Below are 25,668 nucleotides of genomic sequence, written 5' to 3'. Positions count from 1 at the left end.
TAGATAATGAAGTCAGCGTGACTAAGGGGAAAGAGTAGGCAGGGAGAAGATGATGAAAGCAAAGGGACTGGTGGTCTGAGGTGCATTTGTTTTAATGCAAGAAGTGTAGTAGGTAAGGCAGATGAACTTAGGGCTTGGATTAGTACCTGGGAGTATGATGTTATTGCTATTACTGAGACTTGGTTGAGGGAAGGGCATGATTGGCAACTAAATATCCCAGGATATCGATGCTTCAGGCGGGATAGAGAGGGAGGTAAAAGGGGTGGAGGAGTTGCATTACTGGTCAAAGAGGATATCACAGCTGTGCTGAAGGAGGGCACTATGGAGGACTCGAGCAGTGAGGCAATATGGGCAGAACTCAGAAATAGGAAGGGTGTGGTAACAATGTTGGGGCTGTACAACAGGCCTCCCAACAGCGAGCGTGAGATAGAGGTACAAATATGTAAACAGATTATGGAAAGATGTAGGAGCAACAGGGTGGTGGTGATGGGAGATTTTAATTTTCCCAACATTGACTGGGATTCACTTAGTGTTAGAGGTCTAGATGGAGCAGAATTTGTAAGGAGCATCCAGGAGGGTTTTCTAGAGCAGTATGTAAATAGTCCAACTCGGGAAGGGGCCATACTGGACCTGGTATTGGGGAATGAGCCCGGCCAGGTGGTTGAAGTTTCAGTAGGGGACTACTTTGGGAATAGTGATCACAATTCCGTAAGTTTTAGAATACTCATGGACAAAGACGAGAGTGGTCCTAAAGGAAGAGTGCTAAATTGGGGGAAGGCCAACTATACCAAAATTCGGCAGGAGCTGGGGAATGTAGATTGGGAGCAGCTGTTTGAAGGTAAATCCACATTTGATATGTGGGAGGCTTTTAAAGAGAGGTTGATTAGCGTGCAGGAGAGACATGTTCCTGTGAAAATGAGGGATAGGAATGGCAAGATTAGGGAACCATGGATGACAGGTGAAATTGTGAGACTAGCTAAGAGGAAAAAGGAAGCATACATAAGGTCTAGGCGGCTGAAGAAAGACGAAGCTTTGAAAGAATATCGGGAATGTAAGACCAATCTGAAACGAGGAATTAAGAGGGCTAAAAGGGGTCATGAAATATCTTTAGCAAACAGGGTTAAGGAAAATCCCAAAGCCTTTTATTCATATATAAGGAGCAAGAGGGTAACTAGAGAAAGGATTGGCCCACTCAAGGACAAAGGAGGAAAGTTATGCGTGGAGTCAGAGAAAATGGGTGAGATTCTAAACGAGTACTTTGCATCGGTATTCACCGAGGAGAGGGTCATGACAGATGTTGAGGTTAGGGACAGATGTTTGATTACTCTAGGTCAAGTCGGCATAAGGAGGAAGGAAGTGTTGGGTATTCTAAAAGGCATTAAGGTGGACAAGTCCCCAGGTCCGGATGGGATCTATCCCAGGTTACTGAGGGAAGCGAGAGAGGAAATAGCTGGGTCCTTAACAGATATCTTTGCAGCATCCTTAAACACGGGTGAGGTCCCGGAGGACTGGAGAATTGCTAATGTTGTCCCCTTGTTTAAGAAGGGTAGCAGGGATAATCCAGGTAATTATAGACCGGTGAGCCTGACGTCAGTGGTAGGGAAGCTGCTGGAGAAGATACTGAGGGATAGGATCTATTCCCATTTGGAAGAAAATGGGCTTATCAGTGATAGGCAACATGGTTTTGTGCAGGGAAGGTCATGTCTTACCAACTTAATAGAATTCTTTGAGGAAGTGACAAAGTTGATTGATGAGGGAAGGGCTGTAGATGTCAAAAACATGGACTTCAGTAAGGCGTTTGATAAGGTTCCCCATGGTAGGCTGATGGAGAAAGTGAAGTCGCATGGGGTCCAGGGTGTACTAGCTAGATGGATAAAGAACTGGCTGGGCAACAGGAGACAGAGAGTAGCAGTGGAAGGGAGTTTCTCAAAATGGAGACGTGTGACCAGTGGTGTTCCACAGGGATCCGTGCTGGGATCACTGTTGTTTGTGATATACATAAATGATTTGGAGGAAAGTATAGGTGGTCTGATTAGCAAGTTTGCAGACGACACTAAGATTGGTGGAGTAGCAGATAGTGAAGGGGACTGTCAGAGAATACAGCAGAATATAAATAGATTGGAGAGTTGGGCAGAGAAATGGCAGATGGAGTTCAATCAGGGCAAATGCGAGGTGATGCATTTTGGAAGATCCAATTCAAGAGTGAACTACACAGTAAATGGAAAAGTCCTGGGGAAAATTGATGTACAGAGAGATTTGGGTGTTCAGGTCCATTGTTCCCTGAAGGTGGCAACGCAGGTCAATAGAGTGGTCAAGAAGGCATATGGCATGCTTTCCTTCATCGGACGGGGTATTGAGTACAAGAGTTGGCAGGTCATGTTACAGTTGTATAAGACTTTGGTTCGGCCACATTTGGAATACTGCGTGCAGTTCTGGTCGCCACATTACCAAAAGGATGTAGATGCTTTGGAGAGGGTGCAGTGGAGATTCACCAGGATCTTGCCTGGTATGGAGGGCGCTAGCTATGAAGAGAGGTTGAGTAGATTAGGATTATTTTCATTAGAAAGGCGGAGGTTGAGGGGGGACCTGATTGAGGTGTACAAAATCATGAGAGGTATAGACAGGGTGGATAGCAAGAAGCTTTTTCCCAGAGTGGGGGATTCAATTACTGGGGGTCACGAGTTCAAAGTGAGAGGGGAAAAGTTTAGGGGGGATATGCGTGGAAAGTTCTTTACGCAGAGGGTGGTGGGTGCCTGGAACGCGTTGCCAGCGGAGGTGGTAGACGCGGGCACGATAGCGTCTTTTAAGATGTATCTGGACAGATACATGAATGGGCAGGAAGTAAAGAGATACAGACCCTTAGAAAATAGGCGACAGGTTTAGATAGAGGATCTGGATCGGCGCAGGCTTGGAGGGCCGAAGGGCCTGTTTCCTGTGCTGTAATTTTCTTTAAAAGCAAAATACTGCGGATGCTGGAAATCTGAAACAAAAACAAGAAATGCTGGAATCACTCAGCAGGTCTGGCAGCATCTGTGGAAAGAGAAGCAGAGTTAACGTTTCGGGTCAGTGACCCTTCTTCGGAACTGACAAATATTAGAAAAGTCACAGATTATAAACAAGTGAGGTGGGGGTGGGGCAAGAGATAACAAAGGAGAAGGTGCATATTGGACCAGGCCACATAGCTGACCAAAAGGTCACAGAGCAAAGGCAAACAATATGTTAATGGTGTGTTGAAAGACAAAGCATTAGTACAGATTAGGTGTGAATACACTGAATATTGAACAGCAGCAAGTGCAAACCTGAAGAAAAACAACCTGGAAAAAACAGTGGTTAAGCAAACTGAACAAACTAAGATGAAATGAAATAAATGCAAAAAAAGATTGTAAAAAATGTAAAAAGGAATGTAAAAAAAAGGAAGAAAAAATAACTAAAAATGAAAGTAAAATGGGGGGCCTGTCATGCTCTGAAATTATTGAACTCAATGTTCAGTCCGGCAGGCTGTAGTGTGCCGAATCGGTAGATGAGATGCTGTTCCTCGAGCTTGCGTTGATGTTCACTGGAACACTGCAGCAATCCCAGGACAGAGATGTGAGCATGAGAGCAGGGGGGAGTGTTGAAATGGCAAGCAACCGGAAGCTTAGGGTCCTGCTTGCGGACTGAGCGGAGATGTTCTGCAAAGCGGTCACCCAGTCTGCGCTTGGTCTCCCCAATGTAGAGGAGACCACACTGTGAGCAGCGAATACAGTATACGACATTGAAAGAAGTACAATTAAATCGCTGCTTCACCTGAAGGGAGTGTTTGGGGCCTGGGATAGTGAGGAGAGAGGAGGTAAATGGGCAGGTATTACACCTCCTGCGATTGCAGGGGAAGGTGCCCTGGGACGGGGACGAGGTGGTGGGGGTAATGGAGGAGTGGACCAGGGTGTCGCGGAGGGAACGATCCCTTCGGAATGCTGACAGGGGAAGGGAGGGGAAGATGCGACTGGTAGTGGCATCACGCTGGAGGTGGCGAAAATGGCGGAGGATGATCCTTTGGATATGGAGGCTGGTGGGATGAAAAGTGAGGACAAGGGGAACCCTGTCACGGTTCTGGGAGGGAGGGGAAGGAGTGAGGGTAGAGGTGCGGGGAATGGGTCGGACACGGTTGAGGGCCCTGTCAACCACAGTGGGGGGAAATCCTCGGCTGAGGAAAAAGGAGGTCATATCAGAAGCACCGTCATGGAAGGTAGCATCATCAGAGCAGATGCGTCGGAGACGGAGAAACTGGGAGAATGGAATGGAGTCCTTACAGGAGGTAGGGTGTGAAGAAGTGTAGTCGAGGTAGCTGTGGGAGTCAGTGGGCTTATAATGGATATTGGTAGACAACCTATCCCCAGAGATGGAGACAGAGAAGTCGAGGAAGGGAAGGGAAGTGTCAGAGATGGACCATGTAAAGGTGAGAGAAGGGTGGAAATTGGAAGCAAAGTTGATAAAGTTTTCTAGTTCGGGGCGGGAGCAGGAAACGGCACCGATACAGTCATCAATGTACCGGAAAAAGAGTTGTCTTCATCTCTGTCTCCATCTCTGGGGATAGGTTGTCTACCAATATCCATTATCAGCCCACTGACTCCCACAACTACCTCGACTACACTTCTTCACACCCTACCTCCTGTAAGGACTCCATTCCATTCTCCCAGTTTCTCCGTCTCCGACGCATCTGCTCTGATGATGCTACCTTCCATGACGGTGCTTCTGATATGACCTCCTTTTTCCTCAACCGAGGATTTCTCCCCACTGTGGTTGACAGGGCCCTCAACCGTGTCCGACCCATTCCCCGCACCTCTACCCTCACTCCTTCCCCTCCCTCCCAGAACCGTGACAGGGTTCCCCTTGTCCTCACCTTTCATCCCACCAGCCTCCATATCCAAAGGATCATCCTCCGCCATTTTCGCCACCTCCAGCGTGATGCCACTACCAGTCGCATCTTCCCCTCCCTTCCCCTGTCAGCATTCCGAAGGGATCGTTCCCTCCGCTACACCCTGGTCCACTCCTCCATTACCCCCACCACCTCGTCCCCGTCCCAGGGCACCTTCCCCTGCAATCGCAGGAGGTGTAATACCTGCCCATTTACCTCCTCTCTCCTCACTATCCCAGGCCCCAAACACTCCCTTCAGGTGAAGCAGCGATTTAATTGTACTTCTTTCAATGTCGTATACTGTATTCGCTGCTCACAGTGTGGTCTCCTCTACATTGGGGAGACCAAGCGCAGACTGGGTGACCGCTTTGCGGAACATCTCCGCTCAGTCCGCAAGCAGGACCCTAAGCTTCCGGTTGCTTGCCATTTCAACACTCCCCCCTGCTCTCATGCTCACATCTCTGTCCTGGGATTGCTGCAGTGTTCCAGTGAACATCAACGCAAGCTCGAGGAACAGCATCTCATCTACCGATTCGGCACACTACAGCCTGCCGGACTGAACATTGAGTTCAATAATTTCAGAGCATGACAGGCCCCCCATTTTACTTTCATTTTTAGTTATTTTTTCTTCCTTTTTTTTACATTCCTTTTTACATTTTTTACAATCTTTTTTTGCATTTATTTCATTTCATCTTAGTTTGTTCAGTTTGCTTAACCACTGTTTTTTCCAGGTTGTTTTTCTTCAGGTTTGCACTTGCTGCTGTTCAATATTCAATGTATTCACACCTAATCTGTACTAATGCTTTGTCTTTCAACACACCATTAACATATTGTTTGCCTTTGCTCTGTGACCTTTTGGTCAGCTATGTGGCCTGGTCCAATATGCACCTTCTCCTTTGTTATCTCTTGCCCCACCCCCACCTCACTTGTTTATAATCTGTGACTTTTCTAATATTTGTCAGTTCCGAAGAAGGGTCACTGACCCGAAACGTTAACTCTGCTTCTCGTTCCACAGATGCTGCCAGACCTGCTGAGTGATTCCAGCATTTCTTGTTTTTGTTTCTGTAATTTTCTTTGTTCTTTGTTGTTCTTTGATGTGGTCTACATGGATTTTAGCAATACTTTTGACAAGGTCCCACATCGCAGACTAGTTAAAAAAAATAAAATCCCATGTGATCCAGGGAAATGCAGCAAGGTGGATGCAAAATTGGCTAAGTGACAGGAAACAAAGGGTAATTGTTGACAGTTTTTGCCACTGGAGGGCTGCTTCCAGTGGCGTTCCGCAGGGCTCAGTACTGGGTCCCTGCTTTTGATGGTATATATTAACAATTTGGATGTAAATGTGGGGACCATGATCAAGAAGTTTGCAGATGACACAAAGACTGGCTTTGTGGTAGATAGTGAGGAGGATAGCTGTTGGCTGCCGGAAGATATTGATGGTCTGGTCAGATGGGCAGAAAAGTGGCAAATGGAATTCAACCCGGACAAGTGTGAGGTGATGCATCTGGGGAGGTCAAACAAGGCAAAGGAATACACGATTAATGGAAAAATACTGAGAAGTGTAGAGGAAGTGAGGGACCTTGGAGTAAATGTCCACAGATCCCTGAAAGTAGCAGGACAGGTCGATAAGGTGATTAAGAAGGCATATGGAATCCTTTCCTTTCTTAGTCGAGGTATAGAATGTAAGATCAGGGAGGTCATGCTGGAACTGTCTAACTCATTGGTTAGGCCACAACTTGAGTACTGTGTGCAGTTCTGGTCACCTCATTACAGAAAGGTTGTAACTGCACTAGAGAGGGTACAGAGGAGATTTACGAGGATGTTGCCAGGACTGGGAAAATGCAGCTATGAGGAAAGATTGGATAGGCTGTGGTTGTTCTCCTTGGAACAGAGAAGGCTGAGGGGAGATCTGATTGAAATGTACAAAATTTTGAGGGGCCTGGATAGAGTGGATTAGCGGAGAGGTCAGTGACGAGAGGGCATAGATTTAAAGTGATTGGTAGAAAAATTAGAGGGGAGATGAGGAAATGTTTTCTCCCCCAGAGGGTGGTGATGGTCTGCAACTCGCCTGTAATGTTAGTTGAGGCAGTAATCCTCAACTCATTGAAAAGAAGTCTGGATATGCACCACAAGTGCCGTAATCTGCAGGGCTACGGACCAAATGCTGGAAGGTGGGATTAGAATGGGTGGAGTGTTTTTCGGTCGGCACAGACATGATGGGCCAAGTGGCCCCTTACTGAGCCGTAGACTTTCTATGATTCTATGTAGCTGCTACTGGTTCGCGCTGAGTTTGTGTAGCAGGGCACATGGAGCTACAGGGCTTCAGGTAACTTCTGTGCATGACAACAGGGCATTCTTCCTGTGGTTGCCTGGAAAATCCCCATGGAATCATAGTATAATAAAATGGTTACAGCACAGATTGAGGCCATTCAGCCCATCGGCCCATGCCAACTCTCAGCAAGGGCAACTTAGCCAGTCCCACTCCCCCTGCCCTTACCCCATGGCCCTGCAAACTTTTTCCCTTTAGGTGCTTATCCAATTCCATTTAGAAAACCACAATTAAATCTGCCTTCACCACTCTTTCAGCAGTGCATTCCAGATCACAACCTCTTGCTATGTAAAAATGTTTCTCCTAATGACGCCTCCGGTTCTTTTGCCATTCGTCTTAGATCGGTGTCGTCTGGTTCACAACATTTCCGCCAATGGTAACAATTTCTTTCTACCTATTCTGTCTATCCACCTCATGATTTTGAACACCTCCTCTCGACCTTCTCTTCTCTCAGGAGAACAATTCCGGCTTCTCCAATCTATCTTCATAACCAAAGTCTCTCTCATCCCCGGAAGCATTTTCGTAAATCTTTTCTGTACTCTCTCAAAAGCCTTCACATCCTTCTGAAAGTTTGATACCCAAAAGGCTGCATGAGTTTCTCAATAATGGCCGAGAATTTATGTCGGACATTTGTCTATCTTTTCATCCCATTTCATTTTTTTTGGGATATTCGAAGCATGAGTGCACATAGACATGTCATCAATTGCCACTTTCTCATCCTACTATATTTTACTTAAACTAATGCTGGGATACAGAGACCCGTTCAATTGGAGCTTGCATCAGACAGACAGGTGCGCCACACACCATTCCCCAATCCCGTTGAGCAAGGCTGCAGGCTGGGGCCGAACCTTTGCCCTAACAATGGGCTGAATTTTACCAACCCCCTGACATCGGGGGTTGTGGCAGGGGTGGGGGGACCGTAAACAGCCTCCGGGAGAGGCCCGCCATGGGCCTCGATGCTGGAAACGCCCGGCCCCATATTGCAGGCAGCGGCAAGGCCACGTGGCAGCACCCCCTCACCGCTCGGTGACGGGAGCCACATGTAAATATGTTGAATAATGTAAATTAAGGAATTAATGAGTTAACTGGTCCTGACGACCGTCCTGCTCCAATATTGCAGTCGGCGGCCGGCACTCCCACGCCGTCTGATCTCCAACCACTGATGTATGGTGGAACACTGGTAGGAAGGGGGGAGGAGGTAAGTGTATCAGCGCAGAGGGGGAGAGCAGGGTCAAACTTACCTGATTAGTCCAGGGGGTGATGGGAAGGTGTAAAGTTAAACGATTCTGAACTTTGGGGGGGCGGGGGGAAGGTCAGGTAGACAACAGTATTTTGGGCGGTGGGTGGAAGAGGGCAAGGAATGACATTTAAGTTTATTGTGAAGGCGGTAGAGGGGCTGGGAACAATTATTTAATTATTTTTAATACATTTTAAAGCAATGTGTCTTTAAAAATTTTAATTAAATGTAAGGGCTCGAAGCCATTTAAAAATGGCGGCACCGCCTGCGCAGTGGCACCAGACGCCATTGCCGGGGACGGATTGCCCACCCCCTTCCATGTCATTGGTGGCGGGGGGCGGGTGCTGCTTCGCCCCGTCCACACAAATGATCTGCCGCGATGCGGGCTGCCATCTTTGAAACTCGCTTCCAAAATGCAGCCCAATAACCTGCATTTATATAGCACCTTCAGTGTAGTAAAACTGTCCAAAGGTGCTTCACAGGATGGTAATCGGACACCGAGCCACATAAGGGAATATTAGGACAGATGAGCAAAAGTCTTGGATAGTCTTAAAGGAGGAGAGAGAGGTAGAGAAGTGGAGAGGTGTAGGAAAGGCATTCTAGAGCTTAGGGCCTAAGCTGCTGAAGGTCTGGTCACCAACAGCAGAGCGATTAAAATCGGCTATGCTCAAGAGGCCATATTTGGCGGATTACAAAAATCTCAGCGAGTTGTAGGGCTGGAGGAAATTACAAAGATAGAGAGGACAAGACCACAGAGGTTTTGAAAACAAGGATGAGTCATAGAGTCATAGAGTTATACAGCACAGAAACAGGCCCTTCGGCCCAACGCGCCTGCATCGACCATCAAGCGCCCGTCCGATCTAGTCCCATTTCCCCACACTTGGCCCGTAGCCTTGTATGTTATGGCATTTCAAATGCTCATCTTAATACTTCTTAAATGTTGTAAGGGTTCCTGCCTCTACCACCCCTTCAGGCAGTGCGTTCCAGATTCCAACCACCCTCTGGGTGAAAATGTTTCCTCAAATCCCCTCTAAATCTCCTGCCCCTTACCGTAAATCTATTGCCCCTGGTTATTGACCCCTTTGTTAAGTGGATAGATTTCTTCCTATCTAACCTATCAATGCCCCTCATAATTTTGTATACCTCAATCGTATCGCCCCTCAGCCTTCTCTGCTGTAAGGAAAACAACCCTAGCCTTTTAAGTCTCTCTTCAAGAATTTTGAAATCATGGCATTGCCAGACTGGGAGCCAATGTAGGTCAGCGAGCACAGGGGTGCAACTTAAGATGCAGGCAACAGAGCTTTGGATCAACTCAAGTTTATAAAGGGTGTAAGAAGAGAGTCTGGCCAGGAGAAAATTGGAAAAGCCAGGTCTAGAGATAACAAAGAAATTAATCAGCAGAAAATGAGCTAAGGCAAAGGCAGAGAGGGGCAATGTCATTGAGGTGGAATAGGCATTCTTAGTGATGAGGTAGGTATGAGATCGGAGGTTCATCAGTGTCAAATGAAGAAATATTTTGCTTTTGCTTCTGTCTTCACTATAGAGGATACAAAATCATTCCAGTGATAAGCTGTCAATCAGGAGGTGGAAGGAAGAGAGGAACTTAGTTTAGTTTAGTTTAGAGATACAGCACTGAAACAGGCCCTTCGGCCCACCGAGTCTGTGCCGACCATCAACCACCCATTTATACTAATCCTACACTAATCCCATATTCCTATCACATCCCCACCTGTCCCTATATATTTCCCTACCACCTACCTATACTAGGGGCAATTTATAATGGCCAATTAACCTATCAACCTGCAAGTCTTTGGCATGAACTTGGTGAAATTACAATCACCAGGGAAGAGGTACTGAGCAAACAGATGGAGCTGCGGGCTGACAAGTCCCCGTTCCTGTTGGGCTTCATCCTAGGGTCTTAAAAGAGGTGGCGAGTGAGGTGGTAGATGCATTGGTGTTAATTTTTCAAAATTCGCTAGATTCTGGAAAGGTTCCATCAGAGCAAATATAACCCCTCTATTCAAGAAGTTGGGGAGGGGTGGTGGTGGTGAGGCAGAAAACAGGTAACTATAGCCCAGTTTGCTTGACATCTGTCATGGGGAAGGTGTTAGAATTGATCATTAATGAGGCTATAGCTGAGCACTTAGAAAAACCAAAAGTAATCAGAATAGTCAGCATGGCTTTGTGAAAAGGAAGTCAAGTTTAACCAATTTGTTGGAGTTCTTTGAAGGAGTAACATATGCTGTTATAAAGGGGAGCCCGTTGACATACTGTACTTGGATTTCCAGAAGGCATTTGGCAAGGTGCCACATAAAAGGTTATTGCTTAAAGTAGGAGCTCATGGTGTAGGGTGTAACATTTTAGCATGGATAGAAGATTGGCTGGCTGGCAGAAAATGGGGAGTATGCATAAATGGATCCTTTTCTGATTGGCAGGACCTGACGAGTGGAGTCCCGCAGGGCTCTATGCTGGGGCCTCAACTTTTTACAATCTATATCAATAATTTAGATGAGGGGAGCAATGGTATGGTAGCTAAATTTGCAGGTGACACAAAGATAGGTCGGAAAGTATGTTGTGAAGAGGACATAAGGAGCTTGCAGACGAATCTCGATAGGTTGAGTGTGTGGCCAAAAGTCTGGCAGGTGGACTATAATGTGGGAAAATGCGAAGTTGTTCACTTTGGCAGGAAGAATAAAAAAGCAGAGTATTAGTTAAATGGAGAATGACTGCAGAATTCCGAGGTGCAGAGGGATCTAGGTGTTCTAGTTCATGAGTCACAAAATGTTAGTATGCAGGTACAGCAAGTAATAAAGAAGACTAATGGAATGCTATCCTTTATTACAAGAGGAATTGAAAATAAAAGCAGGGATGTTATGCTTCCGTTATACAGGGCATTGGTGAGACCACATCTTAAATACTGTCTGCAGTTTTGGTCTCCTTATTTAAGGAAGGATGTGAATGCGTTGGAGGCGGTTCACAGGAGGTTTACTAGATTGATACCTGGAATGAGTGGGTTGTCTTATGAGGAAAGGTTGGACAGACTGGGCTTGTTTTCACTGGAGTTTAGAAGAGTGAGGGGAGACTTGATTGAAGTATATAAGATCCTGAATGGTCTTGACAAGGTGGATATGTTTCCTCTTGTGGGTGAGTCCAGAATTAGGGGGCACTGTTTTAAAATTAGGTGTCACCCTTTTAGGACAGAGATGAGGAGAAATTTTTTCTCTCAGAGGGTTGTGCAACTTTGGAAGTCTCTCCCTCAGAAGGTGGTGGAGGCGGGGTCATTGAATATTTTTAAGGTGCAGGTAGATAGATACTAGTTAGGCAAGGGAATCAAAGGTTATCGGGGGTAGATAGGAGTGTGAAATTCGAGACACAAACATATCAGCCATGATCTTATTGAATGGCGGAGCAGGCTAGAGGGGCCTAATGGTCTACTTCTGCTCCTAATTCGTATGCTCATATGTAAATAGGTATGTACTCGCTCAGCCTTAGTCAGTGACCAGGGAGAGGAATGGAGTCGTTAGCTAGGGAACGGAGGTTTTAAGGAGCGACTCATAGGAGAAGATAGAGGAGGAGAGGGAGAAATATTTAGGGAGGAAATTTCAAAGCTTAGGAGCTAGGCAGCTGAAGGCATGGCCACCAGTGGTGGGGTGAAGAAAATCAGGAATACACAAGAGGCCAGAATTGAAAAATGTATCCTGTTGCCACCCACTTATATCTTGACTATTATATAGGAATAATAAACTTTTTCCATAACATAAGGACTGGCTCAGGGTTATTCAGCAGGTTGAATAAGTGCTGCCTTCCTTGTGTCACCCACAAATAGAAATGTATTACTCAATATCTTACAGTGACTATAGTCTTGATTTTAATGAGCAGGGCAGTAGGGAGAGTGTGGGGCCATGGCGGGGGTGGGGGGGGGGTGGTTTCTGGGAACATGGCAATCTGGCTGATCTTTAAATTTCCCGGATTTCTAACCGATCCTGGCCTGATCCACCACAGGAGACCTTGGTCAGGGGACCCCGAGGACAGTTCCCAGCAATCAGTTGAGGTGGGAATGGCTCTGTCGGTAAGCTGGAGGAGGGGCTTTGGCTGCAATGAAGGGTGGGAGGGTGTGTGCGGGGGTCCCAACCTCTGTCTAGGGGAGGGTGGGTAGAGGCCAGGGCAGGGGAGGCCCAAGACTTCCTTGTGATGGCCAGATGCACGCTCCTGCTTCTCTTGGTCCACAAGGGAACTGAACTGTAAATTTTTCAAACTGGCCCAAGATCCCCCTCGTGGAAAGTTTGGCCTGAGATGAAGCCAATGCTACTCCCCTCTCAGGCCTCCAACATCATCAGACCAGATGCACACATTTAAAGAAATCCTCCTCTTCCTTCCTGGGGGTTGTGTCCTGCTCAGAAGAGCAGGTTAAGACTGGGACATGGTGGGAAGTCAAGAGTATCGGAAGGGGTAAGTGGCTGGCCTTATTTTAACTGCATTCCTCACTCCATCTATTCTCTGCCAGCCAGGGGCAGTTAAAATCAAAGCCTAAGTTACAGTTATGAATATTTCGTATCGATGACTGGAGGTACATTTGCTTGCTCATCTTCTGCTATTTGCAGTAACAACTAAACTTTTCAGAACTTATACTTCTTCAATATGATTCTCAGGAGTGGTTTCAAGGCTGTAGCCTGGAGGGAGGGTTAATGATATAAACTCTTTGAGCTTCACTCTGTGGATCATGAGGCCATCATAGGATTACTGCCTTGTTATGAGTCCCGACTGTCCATTGTTACTGCATATTCAGTTATTGATTACAGTTCTGTGTCAACTGTTCCATGAGACTTTAATGCATCTCCTTTTCGTAGCCTTTGCTCCTAAACCTTTCGATCACCAACCCATTCCCTTTGTTAAAATAAATCAATGCATTTCAATATATATCAAACAAACTCAAATACAACAAATGGAACTTTTTGGCACAGACAAAGGACCTGATATTCTCCTGCCCTAACTTCTTAAAATCCTAGACTAATGCAACAGAAAAGAGGCCATTCGACCCATCATGCCTGTGCAGTCTCTTTGGTAGCGATATCCAATTAATGCTACTTGCCTGGGGATGAGCTATTTGGAACTGAGATAAGGAGAAATTTCTTAACTCAAATCTTTGGAGTTCTGTACCCCAGAGAGCTGTGGATGCTCAGTCGTTGAGTATAATCAAGGCAGAGTTCAATAGATTTTTGGGCACTAAGGGAATGAAGGGATATGGGGATAATGCAGGAAGGTGGGGTTGAGGTAGAAGATCAGCCATAATTATATTGAATGGTGGAGCAGGCTTGAAGGGCCAAATGGCCTACTTCAGCTCAAATTTCTTATGTTCTTCCCTCCATAGCCTTGTGACTATTTTCCTTTCAAGTATTCATCCAACTTAAGTGGAAGATCTACAAAACTCCCGACAAACGGAATAACCAGCTGGAAATAGCCATTTATGTTGTTTCTCCAGAGTTATATATTAAAAAAGCAAGAAAGAACTTGCATTTATATAGTACCTTTCAAAACAACAGGACATCCCTGTCATGGTCCTGTAGTTTTTTTTTCGGGAATATCCGGTTTGCCTTTCAGGCTTGCAAGGAATCATTATTGCTTTAAGAACCAGCAAGCCTCAGGAGTTAGAGGAAGGTGCATTTTTGTTGCCTTAGAAACAGCCATTTGGAGACCGCGATTCAAAGGGTGCATTCTCGTTACCATAGATACAGCCACTGGAAGTGAGTCTCATGTGATTACATTTGTTACAATTCAGTTTTGAACTGGCTTTGAGTTGAAGACAGTTTGTTCTAACAGATAGACAGAGAACACAGCTGTGGTGTCAGCACCTGGGAAAACAGCTCTCAAACATTTAAACTGAAGGGAGAGGATTTTAGTCTGTTTAATTATTATCTCTCAAAATTCTAAAACATCAAGCCAAAACAGAGATCTCTAGTCATTTAAATTGAAGGAAGGTAAGTTAGACTGTGACAATATTTTATCCCGCAAAAGCTCTAAAGTCAGATTGATTCTGTTGAAAGTGTTTGCAAGTCGTTAATTGTTAAAATTTGCTGGAGAAGGAAAGCAACATTCTGTGAGGACTTCAAGCAATATTCTGTGAGGACTTCAAGGAACATTCGGTGAGGACTTCAAGCAACATTGGACTGTAAATTTGCAAGGACACTATTTCTTTTCTATTTCAAATGTTGTTGATATCTTCATAGTTTTTAAGAATTTAGTTCTTCTAATTAAACAGTTAATTTGTTGATTGAAAGACACCTAGTTTGGTTAGCCTCATTCGGGGGTTAATGGACAGTACAATTTGCCTGGGTCTTTCTTTAATTTGGAAAGTTTTAAAAGATATGTTAGGCAATCTGTGGAGTGATGGGATTGAATTAACAGTGCGTTTCTCCCACCACAATCAGAATCGTATATTTTGATTGGGGGCTTTGACTGGAGCGGTTTTTTGTGGCAATTTTAAAGGGATTTTTATGCCTCAGTCTGACGAAATAATTTTATGCCTCAGTTTTTTTGTGAAGAGTTTTTTCTCACATTTACTTTACACCAATTTAAATTTATTCCCTACTGCCCTGACTCTCCACCTCGCTTTCCTCCTTTAAAAACCTCCTTCAAACCTACCTTTTTGGCCACCTGTCCTAACATCCCCAGCTTTGGTTCTGTGTTAAATTTTCTTTTGATTATGCTCTTGTGAAGTGCCTTTGGACATTTACTGCACTAAAGATACTATATAAATGCAAGTATATAAATGAAGGTCCCACAGCACTTCAGAGGAAAGAAGCAAGAGATGCTGAATCTTAGAAAAAGAGAATAGGAGACGTGACCAAAAGCTTAGTCAAAGGAACGGATTTCACAGCGGGTCTTAAAGGAGGAGAGATGTTTAAGGTGGAACTTCTAGAAAATGAGACGTAGGCGATTGAAGCCACAGGTGCCAATGGTGGGTTGATGGGGCGGGAAGCTAGAAGATGGAGTCTATGTTCATCTTATCTACAGCATTTAATTCTTTCAATAAAGTACTAATTCTTGGGACCTCCAACAGCCTACCATCTACAGAGGAGCAAAATCCAGTCTTTCATCTTCCCTTCTCATTTGATCTAATAACTGTCCTATCAAAAACAAACAATGTTGTAAATATACAGCAAGTGCATCGGCATCTAAAAGAGAAAGGGCAGGTTAACGTTATGGGCCCTTCCTCAGATCTGGAATATCCCCTTGTGTCAGTCATGACTTAGTGGGTAGCACTCTCATCATGAATCAAAAGGTTGTAGGTTTAAGTCCCACTCCAGAGACTTGAGCACAAAACCTAAGTGACACTCTGAGTACTAGGGGAGTGTGGCACTGTCAGTGATGTCATCTTTTGGATGAGGTCAAGCCCTCACCTGGTCTCCCAGGTGGGTGCAAAAGATCCCACAGTACGATTTTGCAGTAGCGTGGGGGAGTTATCACCAGTGTCTTGGCCAATATTTATCCCTCAGTCATCATCACCTAAAGCAGATTATCTGATCACTATCACATTGCTGTTCGTGGGAGCTTGCTGTGTGCAAACTGCCTGCCACCTTTCCTACATTACAACAGTGACTACACTCCAAGAGTACTTCATTGACTGTAAAGCCCTTTGAAATGTCCTGATGTCCTGAATGTTAAAGTCGAGAAACCTTGTTATGGAAGGATAATGCTGGAGCCTATCTTTACTCAGTTTCACATTTATTGTACAGAGTAAAAGGATTACAAACATGCAGCTCCTCACTCAAAACTCTCCACCAGTCTCAGTATGTGTCTGCTTATAAGTGCTCAAGTAAGACCCCAATTTACACCCTCCAGCTGCATATAATCAAACAATTGATACACAATTAACAGTGTAACAGATTCCCTTCTTTCTTTTATAATACAACGTGGATTAACATGCTCAAACAACATCTGAAAATAAATTCCATATTATGTACAAATTATCAAAATGCTCAAAGAACATTTCAAAATAAATCAAAATAAATTCCGTATTGGGTACAGAGTATGACATTGTGAGACGCCCCTCCTCTAGAACCCCAAATAATTTTTGTACTAGCATTTCTTTTTGTGAAACAATTGGATAGCTAATGACTTGCATCTACCTATTTAAGTTTGGAAATTTCCTTTCTCTCCAGCATTTGTTTCAATCCAGCAAGGTCAATACGTAGTCTTTTCTCACTCACACTTTTTGTAGAGTGCTCATTGTCCCACAAAGAACAATTAACCACATAACATTCAATGGGTATCCTATCTTCAGTTTGTGCCTTGTTCAGAATTTCACCCACAATATTTGACAAACATAGCCCCACGCCCATTTCCTCTACAACACCCAGTGTTTCTGCAGCTAAAGTGCTTTTAATGACCTGTTTTATTTTCTTTGCCTCCCATGTTAAAGGGCAGGATTTCCATTTTCACCCGTCAGAAATATTATGAAAGCAGCTGCACTCGAATACCCATCAGGAAGATTGGTATGTGAAGCAACACTAAAAATTATTAGCTTCATGTTGTTTGGGTCACCTAAGGTTGGGAACTTCGGGACACAATTCGCCAGATTTAGTTTTTTTAATGTTTTATTTTGCCCTTCAAACATTCTCAACTTTCAGATGATTCATCATCGTGCTTAACTCCAGCGCATCAAAACTAGCATCAGGCCAATCTGAGAGCATAACTAGTTTTATTGACCAAACAAGCTTTACAATTGCTCAGTCTCTGCTTTAGAGAGATCATCATCTTTCTGTGATGACCGAACATGATTAACCATGGGAGTAACACTCTAAATAGGATTGTTGAGTTAAACTTATTCCAGACTTAGTCTGCTCAATATCTAAACCAATATATTTTAAGGCCCCACAAGCCTGATTCCAAATCTTAAATTCTGCCCTAATCTTATTAATAATATATTTCTCAAAATTCGCAGTACCACCCCATAAAGAATCATCAACGTGCATCATGAAGGTGCCTGAAAGTTTCCCTTTATGGTACTAATAAAACATTGCAGGATCTGCTTTTAGTTGAACACAACCAATTTTCAACAAAACAGATCTCATCGAGAAATACCCCACCCTGGAAGCATTATTTAGGCCATAGACGCATTTGTTCAGTTTCCATAGCTTTCCTTCCATATCTGCTGCCTCTTTAGACAGTTTCAGAAACACTTCTCTCTGAAAAGTATCACCCTGTAGAAATGCAGCTTTTATGTCAATGGATATACATTCCCATGAATATGTGACCAAAGGAGCTAACAAGATTTTCAAGATTACTTTTCCAGTTGTGGGGAGTCCACTCTAGCATCAGTATCACCCAGTCGCACTTCAAAACCCCTCACAACTAACCTCGCTTTAGCCTTATAAGTTCCATCTGGAAGGACTTTTTCAGTACAAATCCATCTTTGTGACAAGGCCGGCTGTCCCCTATCTGGTACCTCAAAATAAACTCCAAACCCTCTTCAACTCTCTAATTCCTTATGTTTTGCTTCTCTTATTATTTTATCCTCAAGTTTGTTGGCAGCCACTAAAACTTCACAGTCATGAGGACTTCTGCTTCTTGCTCTATTCCAAGACTGTTCTCCAGTCTTCGTTTCATTGTGAAATCAGTTCAAACTATGGCCTCTATTAGAACTGTGATATCTTTCAGGACTACTGTGATAAGCTCTCCCTCGCGCATTATCGGAGGCTCTTTCGACAGTACGGGATTGTCTCCTGACACAAGAGTCACTTCCAGATCCACTAGGAGAACTTGCACTGCGCTTTCTTACCCTCCACTCTTTCACCCCATTCTGCCAGTCCATGGACCTTGCTTCTTGGCCATCATCTTGAACATTTAACAAATATTTAAGCTTGCCTGTAGATTCTCCTGCACGTCGCACAATTGTTGCATCCCTCCATCGATTAGACCCCTCTGGAATAGATGTCACCCGAGTACCTACTCGGGCAATTGGCCTTTGGATGCGATAGCTCTTTCTTGAGTGCCATGATCGCTCACATTACTATCCAACCCTTGATCGACCTCATTCTGTTCCTCAGGACCTTCATCACAAAACACATGAGTATTTGAGGTACAAGGTGTATCGTTTCCCTCTGTCAACTGCTGCAGCTCTGAGATTTTGTAATCAACCCCAATCAATCGCGAAGAATGAACCTCAACAGTTTGATTTCCATGTTTGATAACAACTGTCTTACCAGCATGACCAATTACCTTACCAGGCCCCTGCCATTCCCTATGACCCTCTCTTTTCTAATACACTAAATCTCCTGAATTAAATTCTGCCTCAGATGGCCTTATACGATGCCTCAGAGCTCTTCAAATCTTCTCAGAGACTTCAGCCTTGATGAAAGCCCGTCCCCCTGCATGTAGAGCATTCACATATGCAGAAAAAATGGAACTAATTGCCATACCTTGTACAGCAGTAGGACTATCACACAGTACAGAAGGCAAATTGGGATTCTGCCCATAGACCAAATGATAGGGATTATATCCTCCAACCATCTCAAGCAATATCTTTGTATGAACAGCCTATGCCAGTGCAGTTGTCAACTTGCAGTTTTACTCGTCAGCTAAGATTTTATGCAGCATTTCATCGACCACTGCGTGATTCCTTTCACAGAGTCCATTGCTGAAAGGACTCTAAGCTGCAGTATTCATAACCATAATGTTCATGTTTTCACACATGTCTCTGAACTCACCATTGGCAAATTCCCCTCCATTATCAGTCAGAAATTTAGCTGGTGTCCCAAGTCCAGTTCCTATCCCTTTCTCGATAATTTTCTCTATAATCACCCTTTAAACCTTGCTATTTATTATTGTAGAAAGACTAAATTTAGTGCTAGGTCTATAAAATATAGAAAGAAAAGATTCTGTCCCACACCTTTAAGTCCATGGCAACTACCTCATTAAAGTCATGTACCAATGGAAGGCTTACAATAGGATGTGATGGTGTCCTCCAATACTTTTTACAGATTTCACACTTTTCACTAATCTCGTCTATTATCCTCATATACTCTTCATCAATCACACCTGCATCCTTTAGCAGGGGTTTTAATCTCTGACAAGAAGCATCAGCAATTGTCTGTGTAACTTTAGGATAATTTTCTTTTTATCTCTGATTCTTAATGCCTGATGCCATTAATACTTCTCTAACACTTTGACTAGAAACATCAGGTTTTGTTAAGGGGATACAACAATGCCCTGACTGGGTAAACAGCAAGTTTACTGACTTCCCAAAAACAATTGCCTTATCACGCTCCATATCAAGTTTCATTTGTGCCTTTTTCATTAAAGGCTTACTCAAGAGTACATCAGTACTGATAAAGTGGCTAACTCCAGCTATTTTACATGGGATTACTACACTCTTCAGTGATTTTAATGTGTTGTCATCACCAAACCAAAAGCTGGCAGTACTTTTATATTCCTTAACCTTGCATCGATCCTCATTACTGAGTGAATCCAAATAACATTGTAACATGTCAGTTCCACATACTGTCGATGTGCATGCACTATCCAATACAGTACAGTTGAATGTATCCGCAACTAACACATTCATCAAAGGACTAAAACTCCTTCTGAATAGTACAATTTGTTCAGGTTCATTCGTATCTTCCTCTTCTGCCTCAGAATTCTCTGCATCGTGTGTTATTTCAAGGACTTTGCCCCGCCACTTGGGGCAGTTGATTGCATAAAGATACTTTGAATCACATCTGGAGCACCTATTAACTGTTCCTTGGGCAATCCTGGGATTCATTCACCTATGATTGCTGTTCCAATTCTGTCTTCCACTCTAATCGTCAGACCTGCGAAAGGTGCTTTCATTCTCATTCTTCTTGTCTTTAACTCTTCCATAGTACTTATGCCTGCTTCCAGTATCTGGACCATTTCAAAATCTAGTAAACATTGAGTCCTTCTTTCTTTGTGTCACCGCAGAATGACCTGTTTGTTATATCAGGGCTGCAGGAAATGACTGTTTCCCTAGGAATTTCTCAAAGGCAGCAGACATTTGATCCAACAGGGAGTCTTTGTCCAAGAACCAAACCCCAGTTAGAACCAAGAGCCCATCCATATGCAACACCCTAGCACAATCTAGCAATTTAAATGCTAACACCGGACCAGGGATCTCCAAATTGAATTTCCTCAATCTGCTATACAGTCTGGTAAAGTCCATAATATATTCCTCCATCTGTTTTCCGAAATCTATCAAAGTCTGACCATGCGTCATACACATTCAATAGGTCAACTTTCTTGTAAATTTTATCCAAGAATTCTAACAGAAGATACAACCCTTCATCAGTATTCAACTGACGAGCATCGAGTTCACAAAACAATTTACTTCTGATTTTACTTTTGGTAGAAAGTGACAATGTCAAGACCATACCTTGTTTCCTCTTTTGTAGCGATGTAACCGATGTTCACATATTCACTTTATTCTTCCACTGGTCATATGGTTCAGACTCAGAGAACATCAATGGGTAATCATATCCTGACAATTTACACTTGCTTTCTGCCATATTTTCCACAGTAGCCTGTGAGATTTTAGTTTTCTGTGTAAAAAAAATTATTTGTTTCCAACCTTCGACTTTAGGCAACAATCCTCTGCTACCATGTTAAACTCCAGAAACCTTGTTATGGAAGGATAATGCTGGAGCCTATCTTTACTCAGTTTCACATTTATTGTACAGAGTAAAAGGATTACAAACATGTAGCTCCTCACTCAATACCCTCCACCAGTCTCAGTAAGTGTCTGCTTATAAGTGCTCAATTCAAGACCCCAGTTAACACCCTCCACCTAAATATAATCAAACAATTGACACAATTAACAGATTAACACTGAACAGTGCTATATAACATAGAAACATAGAAAATAGGAGCAGGAGTAGACCATTCAGCCCTTCGAGCCTGCTACGCCATTCATTATGATCATGGCTGATCGTCCAACTCAGTAGCCTGTTCCCGCTTTCGCCCCGTACCCTTTGATCCCTTTAGACTCAAGAGCTATATTTAACTCCTTCTTGAAAACATACAATGTTCTGGCCTCAACTGCTTTCTGTGGTAGCAATTTCCACAGGCTCACCACTCTCTGGGTGAAGAAATTTCTCCTCATCTCAGTCCTGAAAGGTTTACCCCGGATCCTTAGACTATGACCCCTGGTTCTGGACTCCCCCACCATCGGGAACATCCTTCCTGCATCTACCCTGTCAAGTCCTGTTAGAATTTTATGGGTTTCTATAAGATCCCCCCTCACTCTTCTGAACGCCATTGAATATAATCCTAACCAACTCAATCTCTCCTCATACGTCAGTCCCACTATCCCAGGAATCAGTCTGGTAAACCTTTGCTGCACTCTCTCTATAGACCAAAACTGCACACAATATTCCAGGTGTGGCCTCACCAAGGCCCTGTATAATTGCGGCAAGACATCCCTGCTCCTGTACTCGAATCCTCTCGCTATGAAGGCAAACATACCATTTGCCTTTTTTAACCGCCTGTTGCACCTTCAGCGACTGGTGTACGAGAACACACAGGTCTTGCTGCATATTCCCCTCTCTCAGTTTATAGCCGTTCAGATAATAATCTGCCTTCCTGTTCTTGCTACCAAAGTGGATAACCCCACATTTATCCACATTTATACTGCATCTGCCATGCATTAGCCCACTCACTCAACTTGTCCAAATCACCCTGAAGTCTCTCTGCATCCTCCTCACAACTCACCCTCCCACCCAGTTTTGTGACATCTTCAAATTTGGAAATATTACATTTAGTTCTCTCATCTAAATCATTAATGTATATTGTGAATAGCTGGGGTCCGAGCACCGATCCCTGCAGTACCCCACTACTCACTGCCTGCCGTTTGGAAAAAGACCCATTTATCCCTTCTCTTTGTTTCCTGTTCACCAACCAATTTTCTATCTATCGCAATATACTGCCCCCAATCCCATGGGCTTTAATTTTACATGCTAATCTCTTATGTGGGACATTGCCAAAAGCCTTCTGAAAGTCCAAACAAACCACATCCTCTGGCTCCCCCTCATCAACTCTACTAGTTACATCCTTGAAGAATTCCAGTAGATTTGTCAAGCATGATTTCCCTTTTGTAAATCCATGCTGACTCTACCCGATTCTACCACTGTTCTCTAAGTACTTATAAAATCTTTGATAATGGACTCTAGAATTTTCCCCACTAACGACGTCAGGCTGACTGGTCTATAATTCACTGCTTTCTCTCTACCGCCCTTTTTCAATAGTGGGGTTGCAATAGCTACCATCCAATTTGTAGGACCTGTTCCAGAGTCTATAGAATTTTGGAAGATGACCACCAATGCATCCACTATTTCTAGGGCCACTTCCTTAAGTACTTCTGGAATGCATACCATCAGGCCCTGGGGATTTATCAGCCTTCAATCCCATCAATTTCCCCACACCTTTTCTCTACTAATACTGATTTCTTTCAGTTCCTCTCACTCTCACTAAGCCCTGTGTTCCCCAACATTTCTGGTATGATATTTGTGTCCTCCTTTGTGAATGCAAGTTCTTTCATTGAATGTGCCTGCAAAGTTAGAGCCTGTCTTATTGCCAAAAGTATAAAATGCATGCCTTAATAATCACATCAATGAAAAGGAGATCATTCAGTTTAAAAAAACAAGCTCAGAACAAGCAAGAAAGATAAAAATTCATTTATTATGTGTCAGCTGTAAAATCCAGTGTCAAATACAACGTACAAATTAAGCTCTTGTAGCTGAATGGAAAGCCAATGATTGAGTAGTCTGAGATTACAGTGCCTTGATTCAAAGTTTAGATTCCTCAAAGGGCCTCTGAATATTTCTAAGTAGTTGATGCCATGTCCATAGGAAGGGAGAAGTAGATTAATGATATTAGGATGTTGTGCAGTACTTGCTACCAAGCAGGGCTCTCATTAGTGGTGTAAGATGTACAGGAGGTCCATGACCTACTCAAAGCAGAATGCCTGAGTTTCATTGAGTAAACCAAATAATTTCCAAGACATAGTTTAATTACTGTAACCCTTTCACTCACCTTTCTCCTATTTAACAATTAGGCATTGGACAGCCAGTTCCCAAGAGGAGCTTTGCATGGAATCAAACTCTGCCTATGTGCTACAGATATAAGGATGATTGCGACAGAGCCATCATATCATCTGATAAATTAATGGTTTATTCATTTAATGAGGAACGATTTTGCTGAGAAATGTTATGTTGGAGGTCATTAGACCTAGCAGGACAGCTCCTCTGCTGTTTTCCAAAGATTTCAGTGTTTGGTCTAGTACATTAAAACCAATTTACACCCACAGTGGATTATTTCTGAAACTCGTACCTTCTTGACTTCTGAAATTGCTCAGCATATTGAGTGGCATGTACACATACATACTAATTACAGCAGCCTTACAGCAAGGCTCCCTCATATCAATATTTTCCACCAGCTACAATTATGAAATCGTATTAATCAGCTTGCAGTTCTTAAAGATTACTGCTGTTATCCATTTACACCAATTATCATATTAAAATAGTATGTTGATATATTCCGAACGTCACACTTCAAAAATCACACTCCAGATATCATATTTTGTTACTTAGGCAAAAACAATCTTAAAACATCTTCTGTCACTGACCTGTGCTTCTAAGCTCTGTCCTGAAAACATTCCAATCTGCAAAGCTTCCCGGTCAAACAACAATTAAACTCTAATTGACCTGAGCCTCTATTTACTTAACAACAATTAGCCTTTATGGCCTTAAACCAACGCAACTCCGAATCATAGTACATTACTCGTCACGTGGGCTAACAGTCGGTCTTATTAAACCATCCAGCGCTGAGCTTGAAAACAAAAGAGAAAATGTAGCAGATATTGGAAATCTGACAGAAAAGTAGACTTGCTGAGTGTTTCCAGCATTTTCTGTTCTTTGTGTTTTCTGTTATGTCCTATCATTGGATGGCGAGCAATTCCACAGGAGATTCACATGTGTGTGTGTTTTGTGTGTGTGTGTGTGTGTTTTGTGTATGTGTGTGTGTGTGTGTGTGTAAAGCCTTTCATCTATCACAATTTAGACCTCACACTCAAAAGTATATTTTCAAAAAGGGTAATTTTGTCTTGCTTTTTCTGACCTTGCTAAATTGACTTCTCCCCAAGAGGCAGTTTACAAGTAACCATGAACCTATAAGAACTTCCCTCAACAATTAATCACTAAGTGACCTTGGGATATACTTATTTCCACACAGGGTGTACTTCAGTAGGGGTCTTAAAGTGACAGGCCAGTGTTAAATGTAGCTCCATCATAGCTGTTGAACAGCACAACCATTTCTCCAGATTCCCAGCTGCTCAGCATCGCAGCAGATTGACAATGTACACTAGCAGACAGTGCCCTTTCAATATCAAAATTACCAACCGATTACCATAAGGCCTTGTCCTATCAGAATGGGTTGAAATCTACCTGGAGGCTAGCAGATTTCTCCTTCCTTGACTACCCCACCCCTGCATTTTACAGGCATAAGCAGGGTGGTAGAGAGATGAGAATCAGACCCCACCCATGTCCCCAACCCCTTGCGTAACAATGCTCATTTATTCGTAGGGCAAGTTGACAGGGCTTGTAATCAAAAGTCTACTGGGATGAAAAGTGTATGAGTCTTGAAGCAAGGAGAAGTCTTTGTGTTATGGTGCTGTACACAGGGCGTCCGGTCCAGAATTCACTGGCTGGGGTCTGGAAAAGTTGCTGATGACAAATCTAGAAACAGGCAGAGAGGAACATGGCTTGGTGGATTCCTACAATATAATAGAGATGACATTTCAAAACTACTTCAGTAGCTGTAAAACACTTTGGGACATCCTGAGGTCATGAAGGGTAGGGTGACCATATATATACATTCTCTGGGACAATCCCCAGATGAGATACTATGTACCCGGGGAAACAATGTCCCCAGTGGAGTCCTGGTTCACGAAACTTGTCCCGGAATACCTTCACTGCCATTTTATTTGAATAAACTCCAGTAACCCCAATCGCTGCTCACATAAATCCACACCTGCACTCAGGGACACAGAGATGGGCCAGTCAACAGGGCCCGATGATGATTGGTAGCAAAGTCTGGCTACCCGACCCGAACCAGACTAGACCCGACTACATGTGTTGGGTTCGGGTCGGAATTCCGAGTCCAGCATTCGGGCTCGGGTCCATCCCTGGAACCATTCCGGTT

The sequence above is a fragment of the Heterodontus francisci genome, chromosome 8, assembly GCF_036365525.1.
Source record: "Heterodontus francisci isolate sHetFra1 chromosome 8, sHetFra1.hap1, whole genome shotgun sequence".
In the NCBI taxonomy this organism is placed as follows: Eukaryota; Metazoa; Chordata; class Chondrichthyes; order Heterodontiformes; family Heterodontidae; genus Heterodontus; species Heterodontus francisci.
This window is presented reverse-complemented; position numbering follows the sequence as displayed.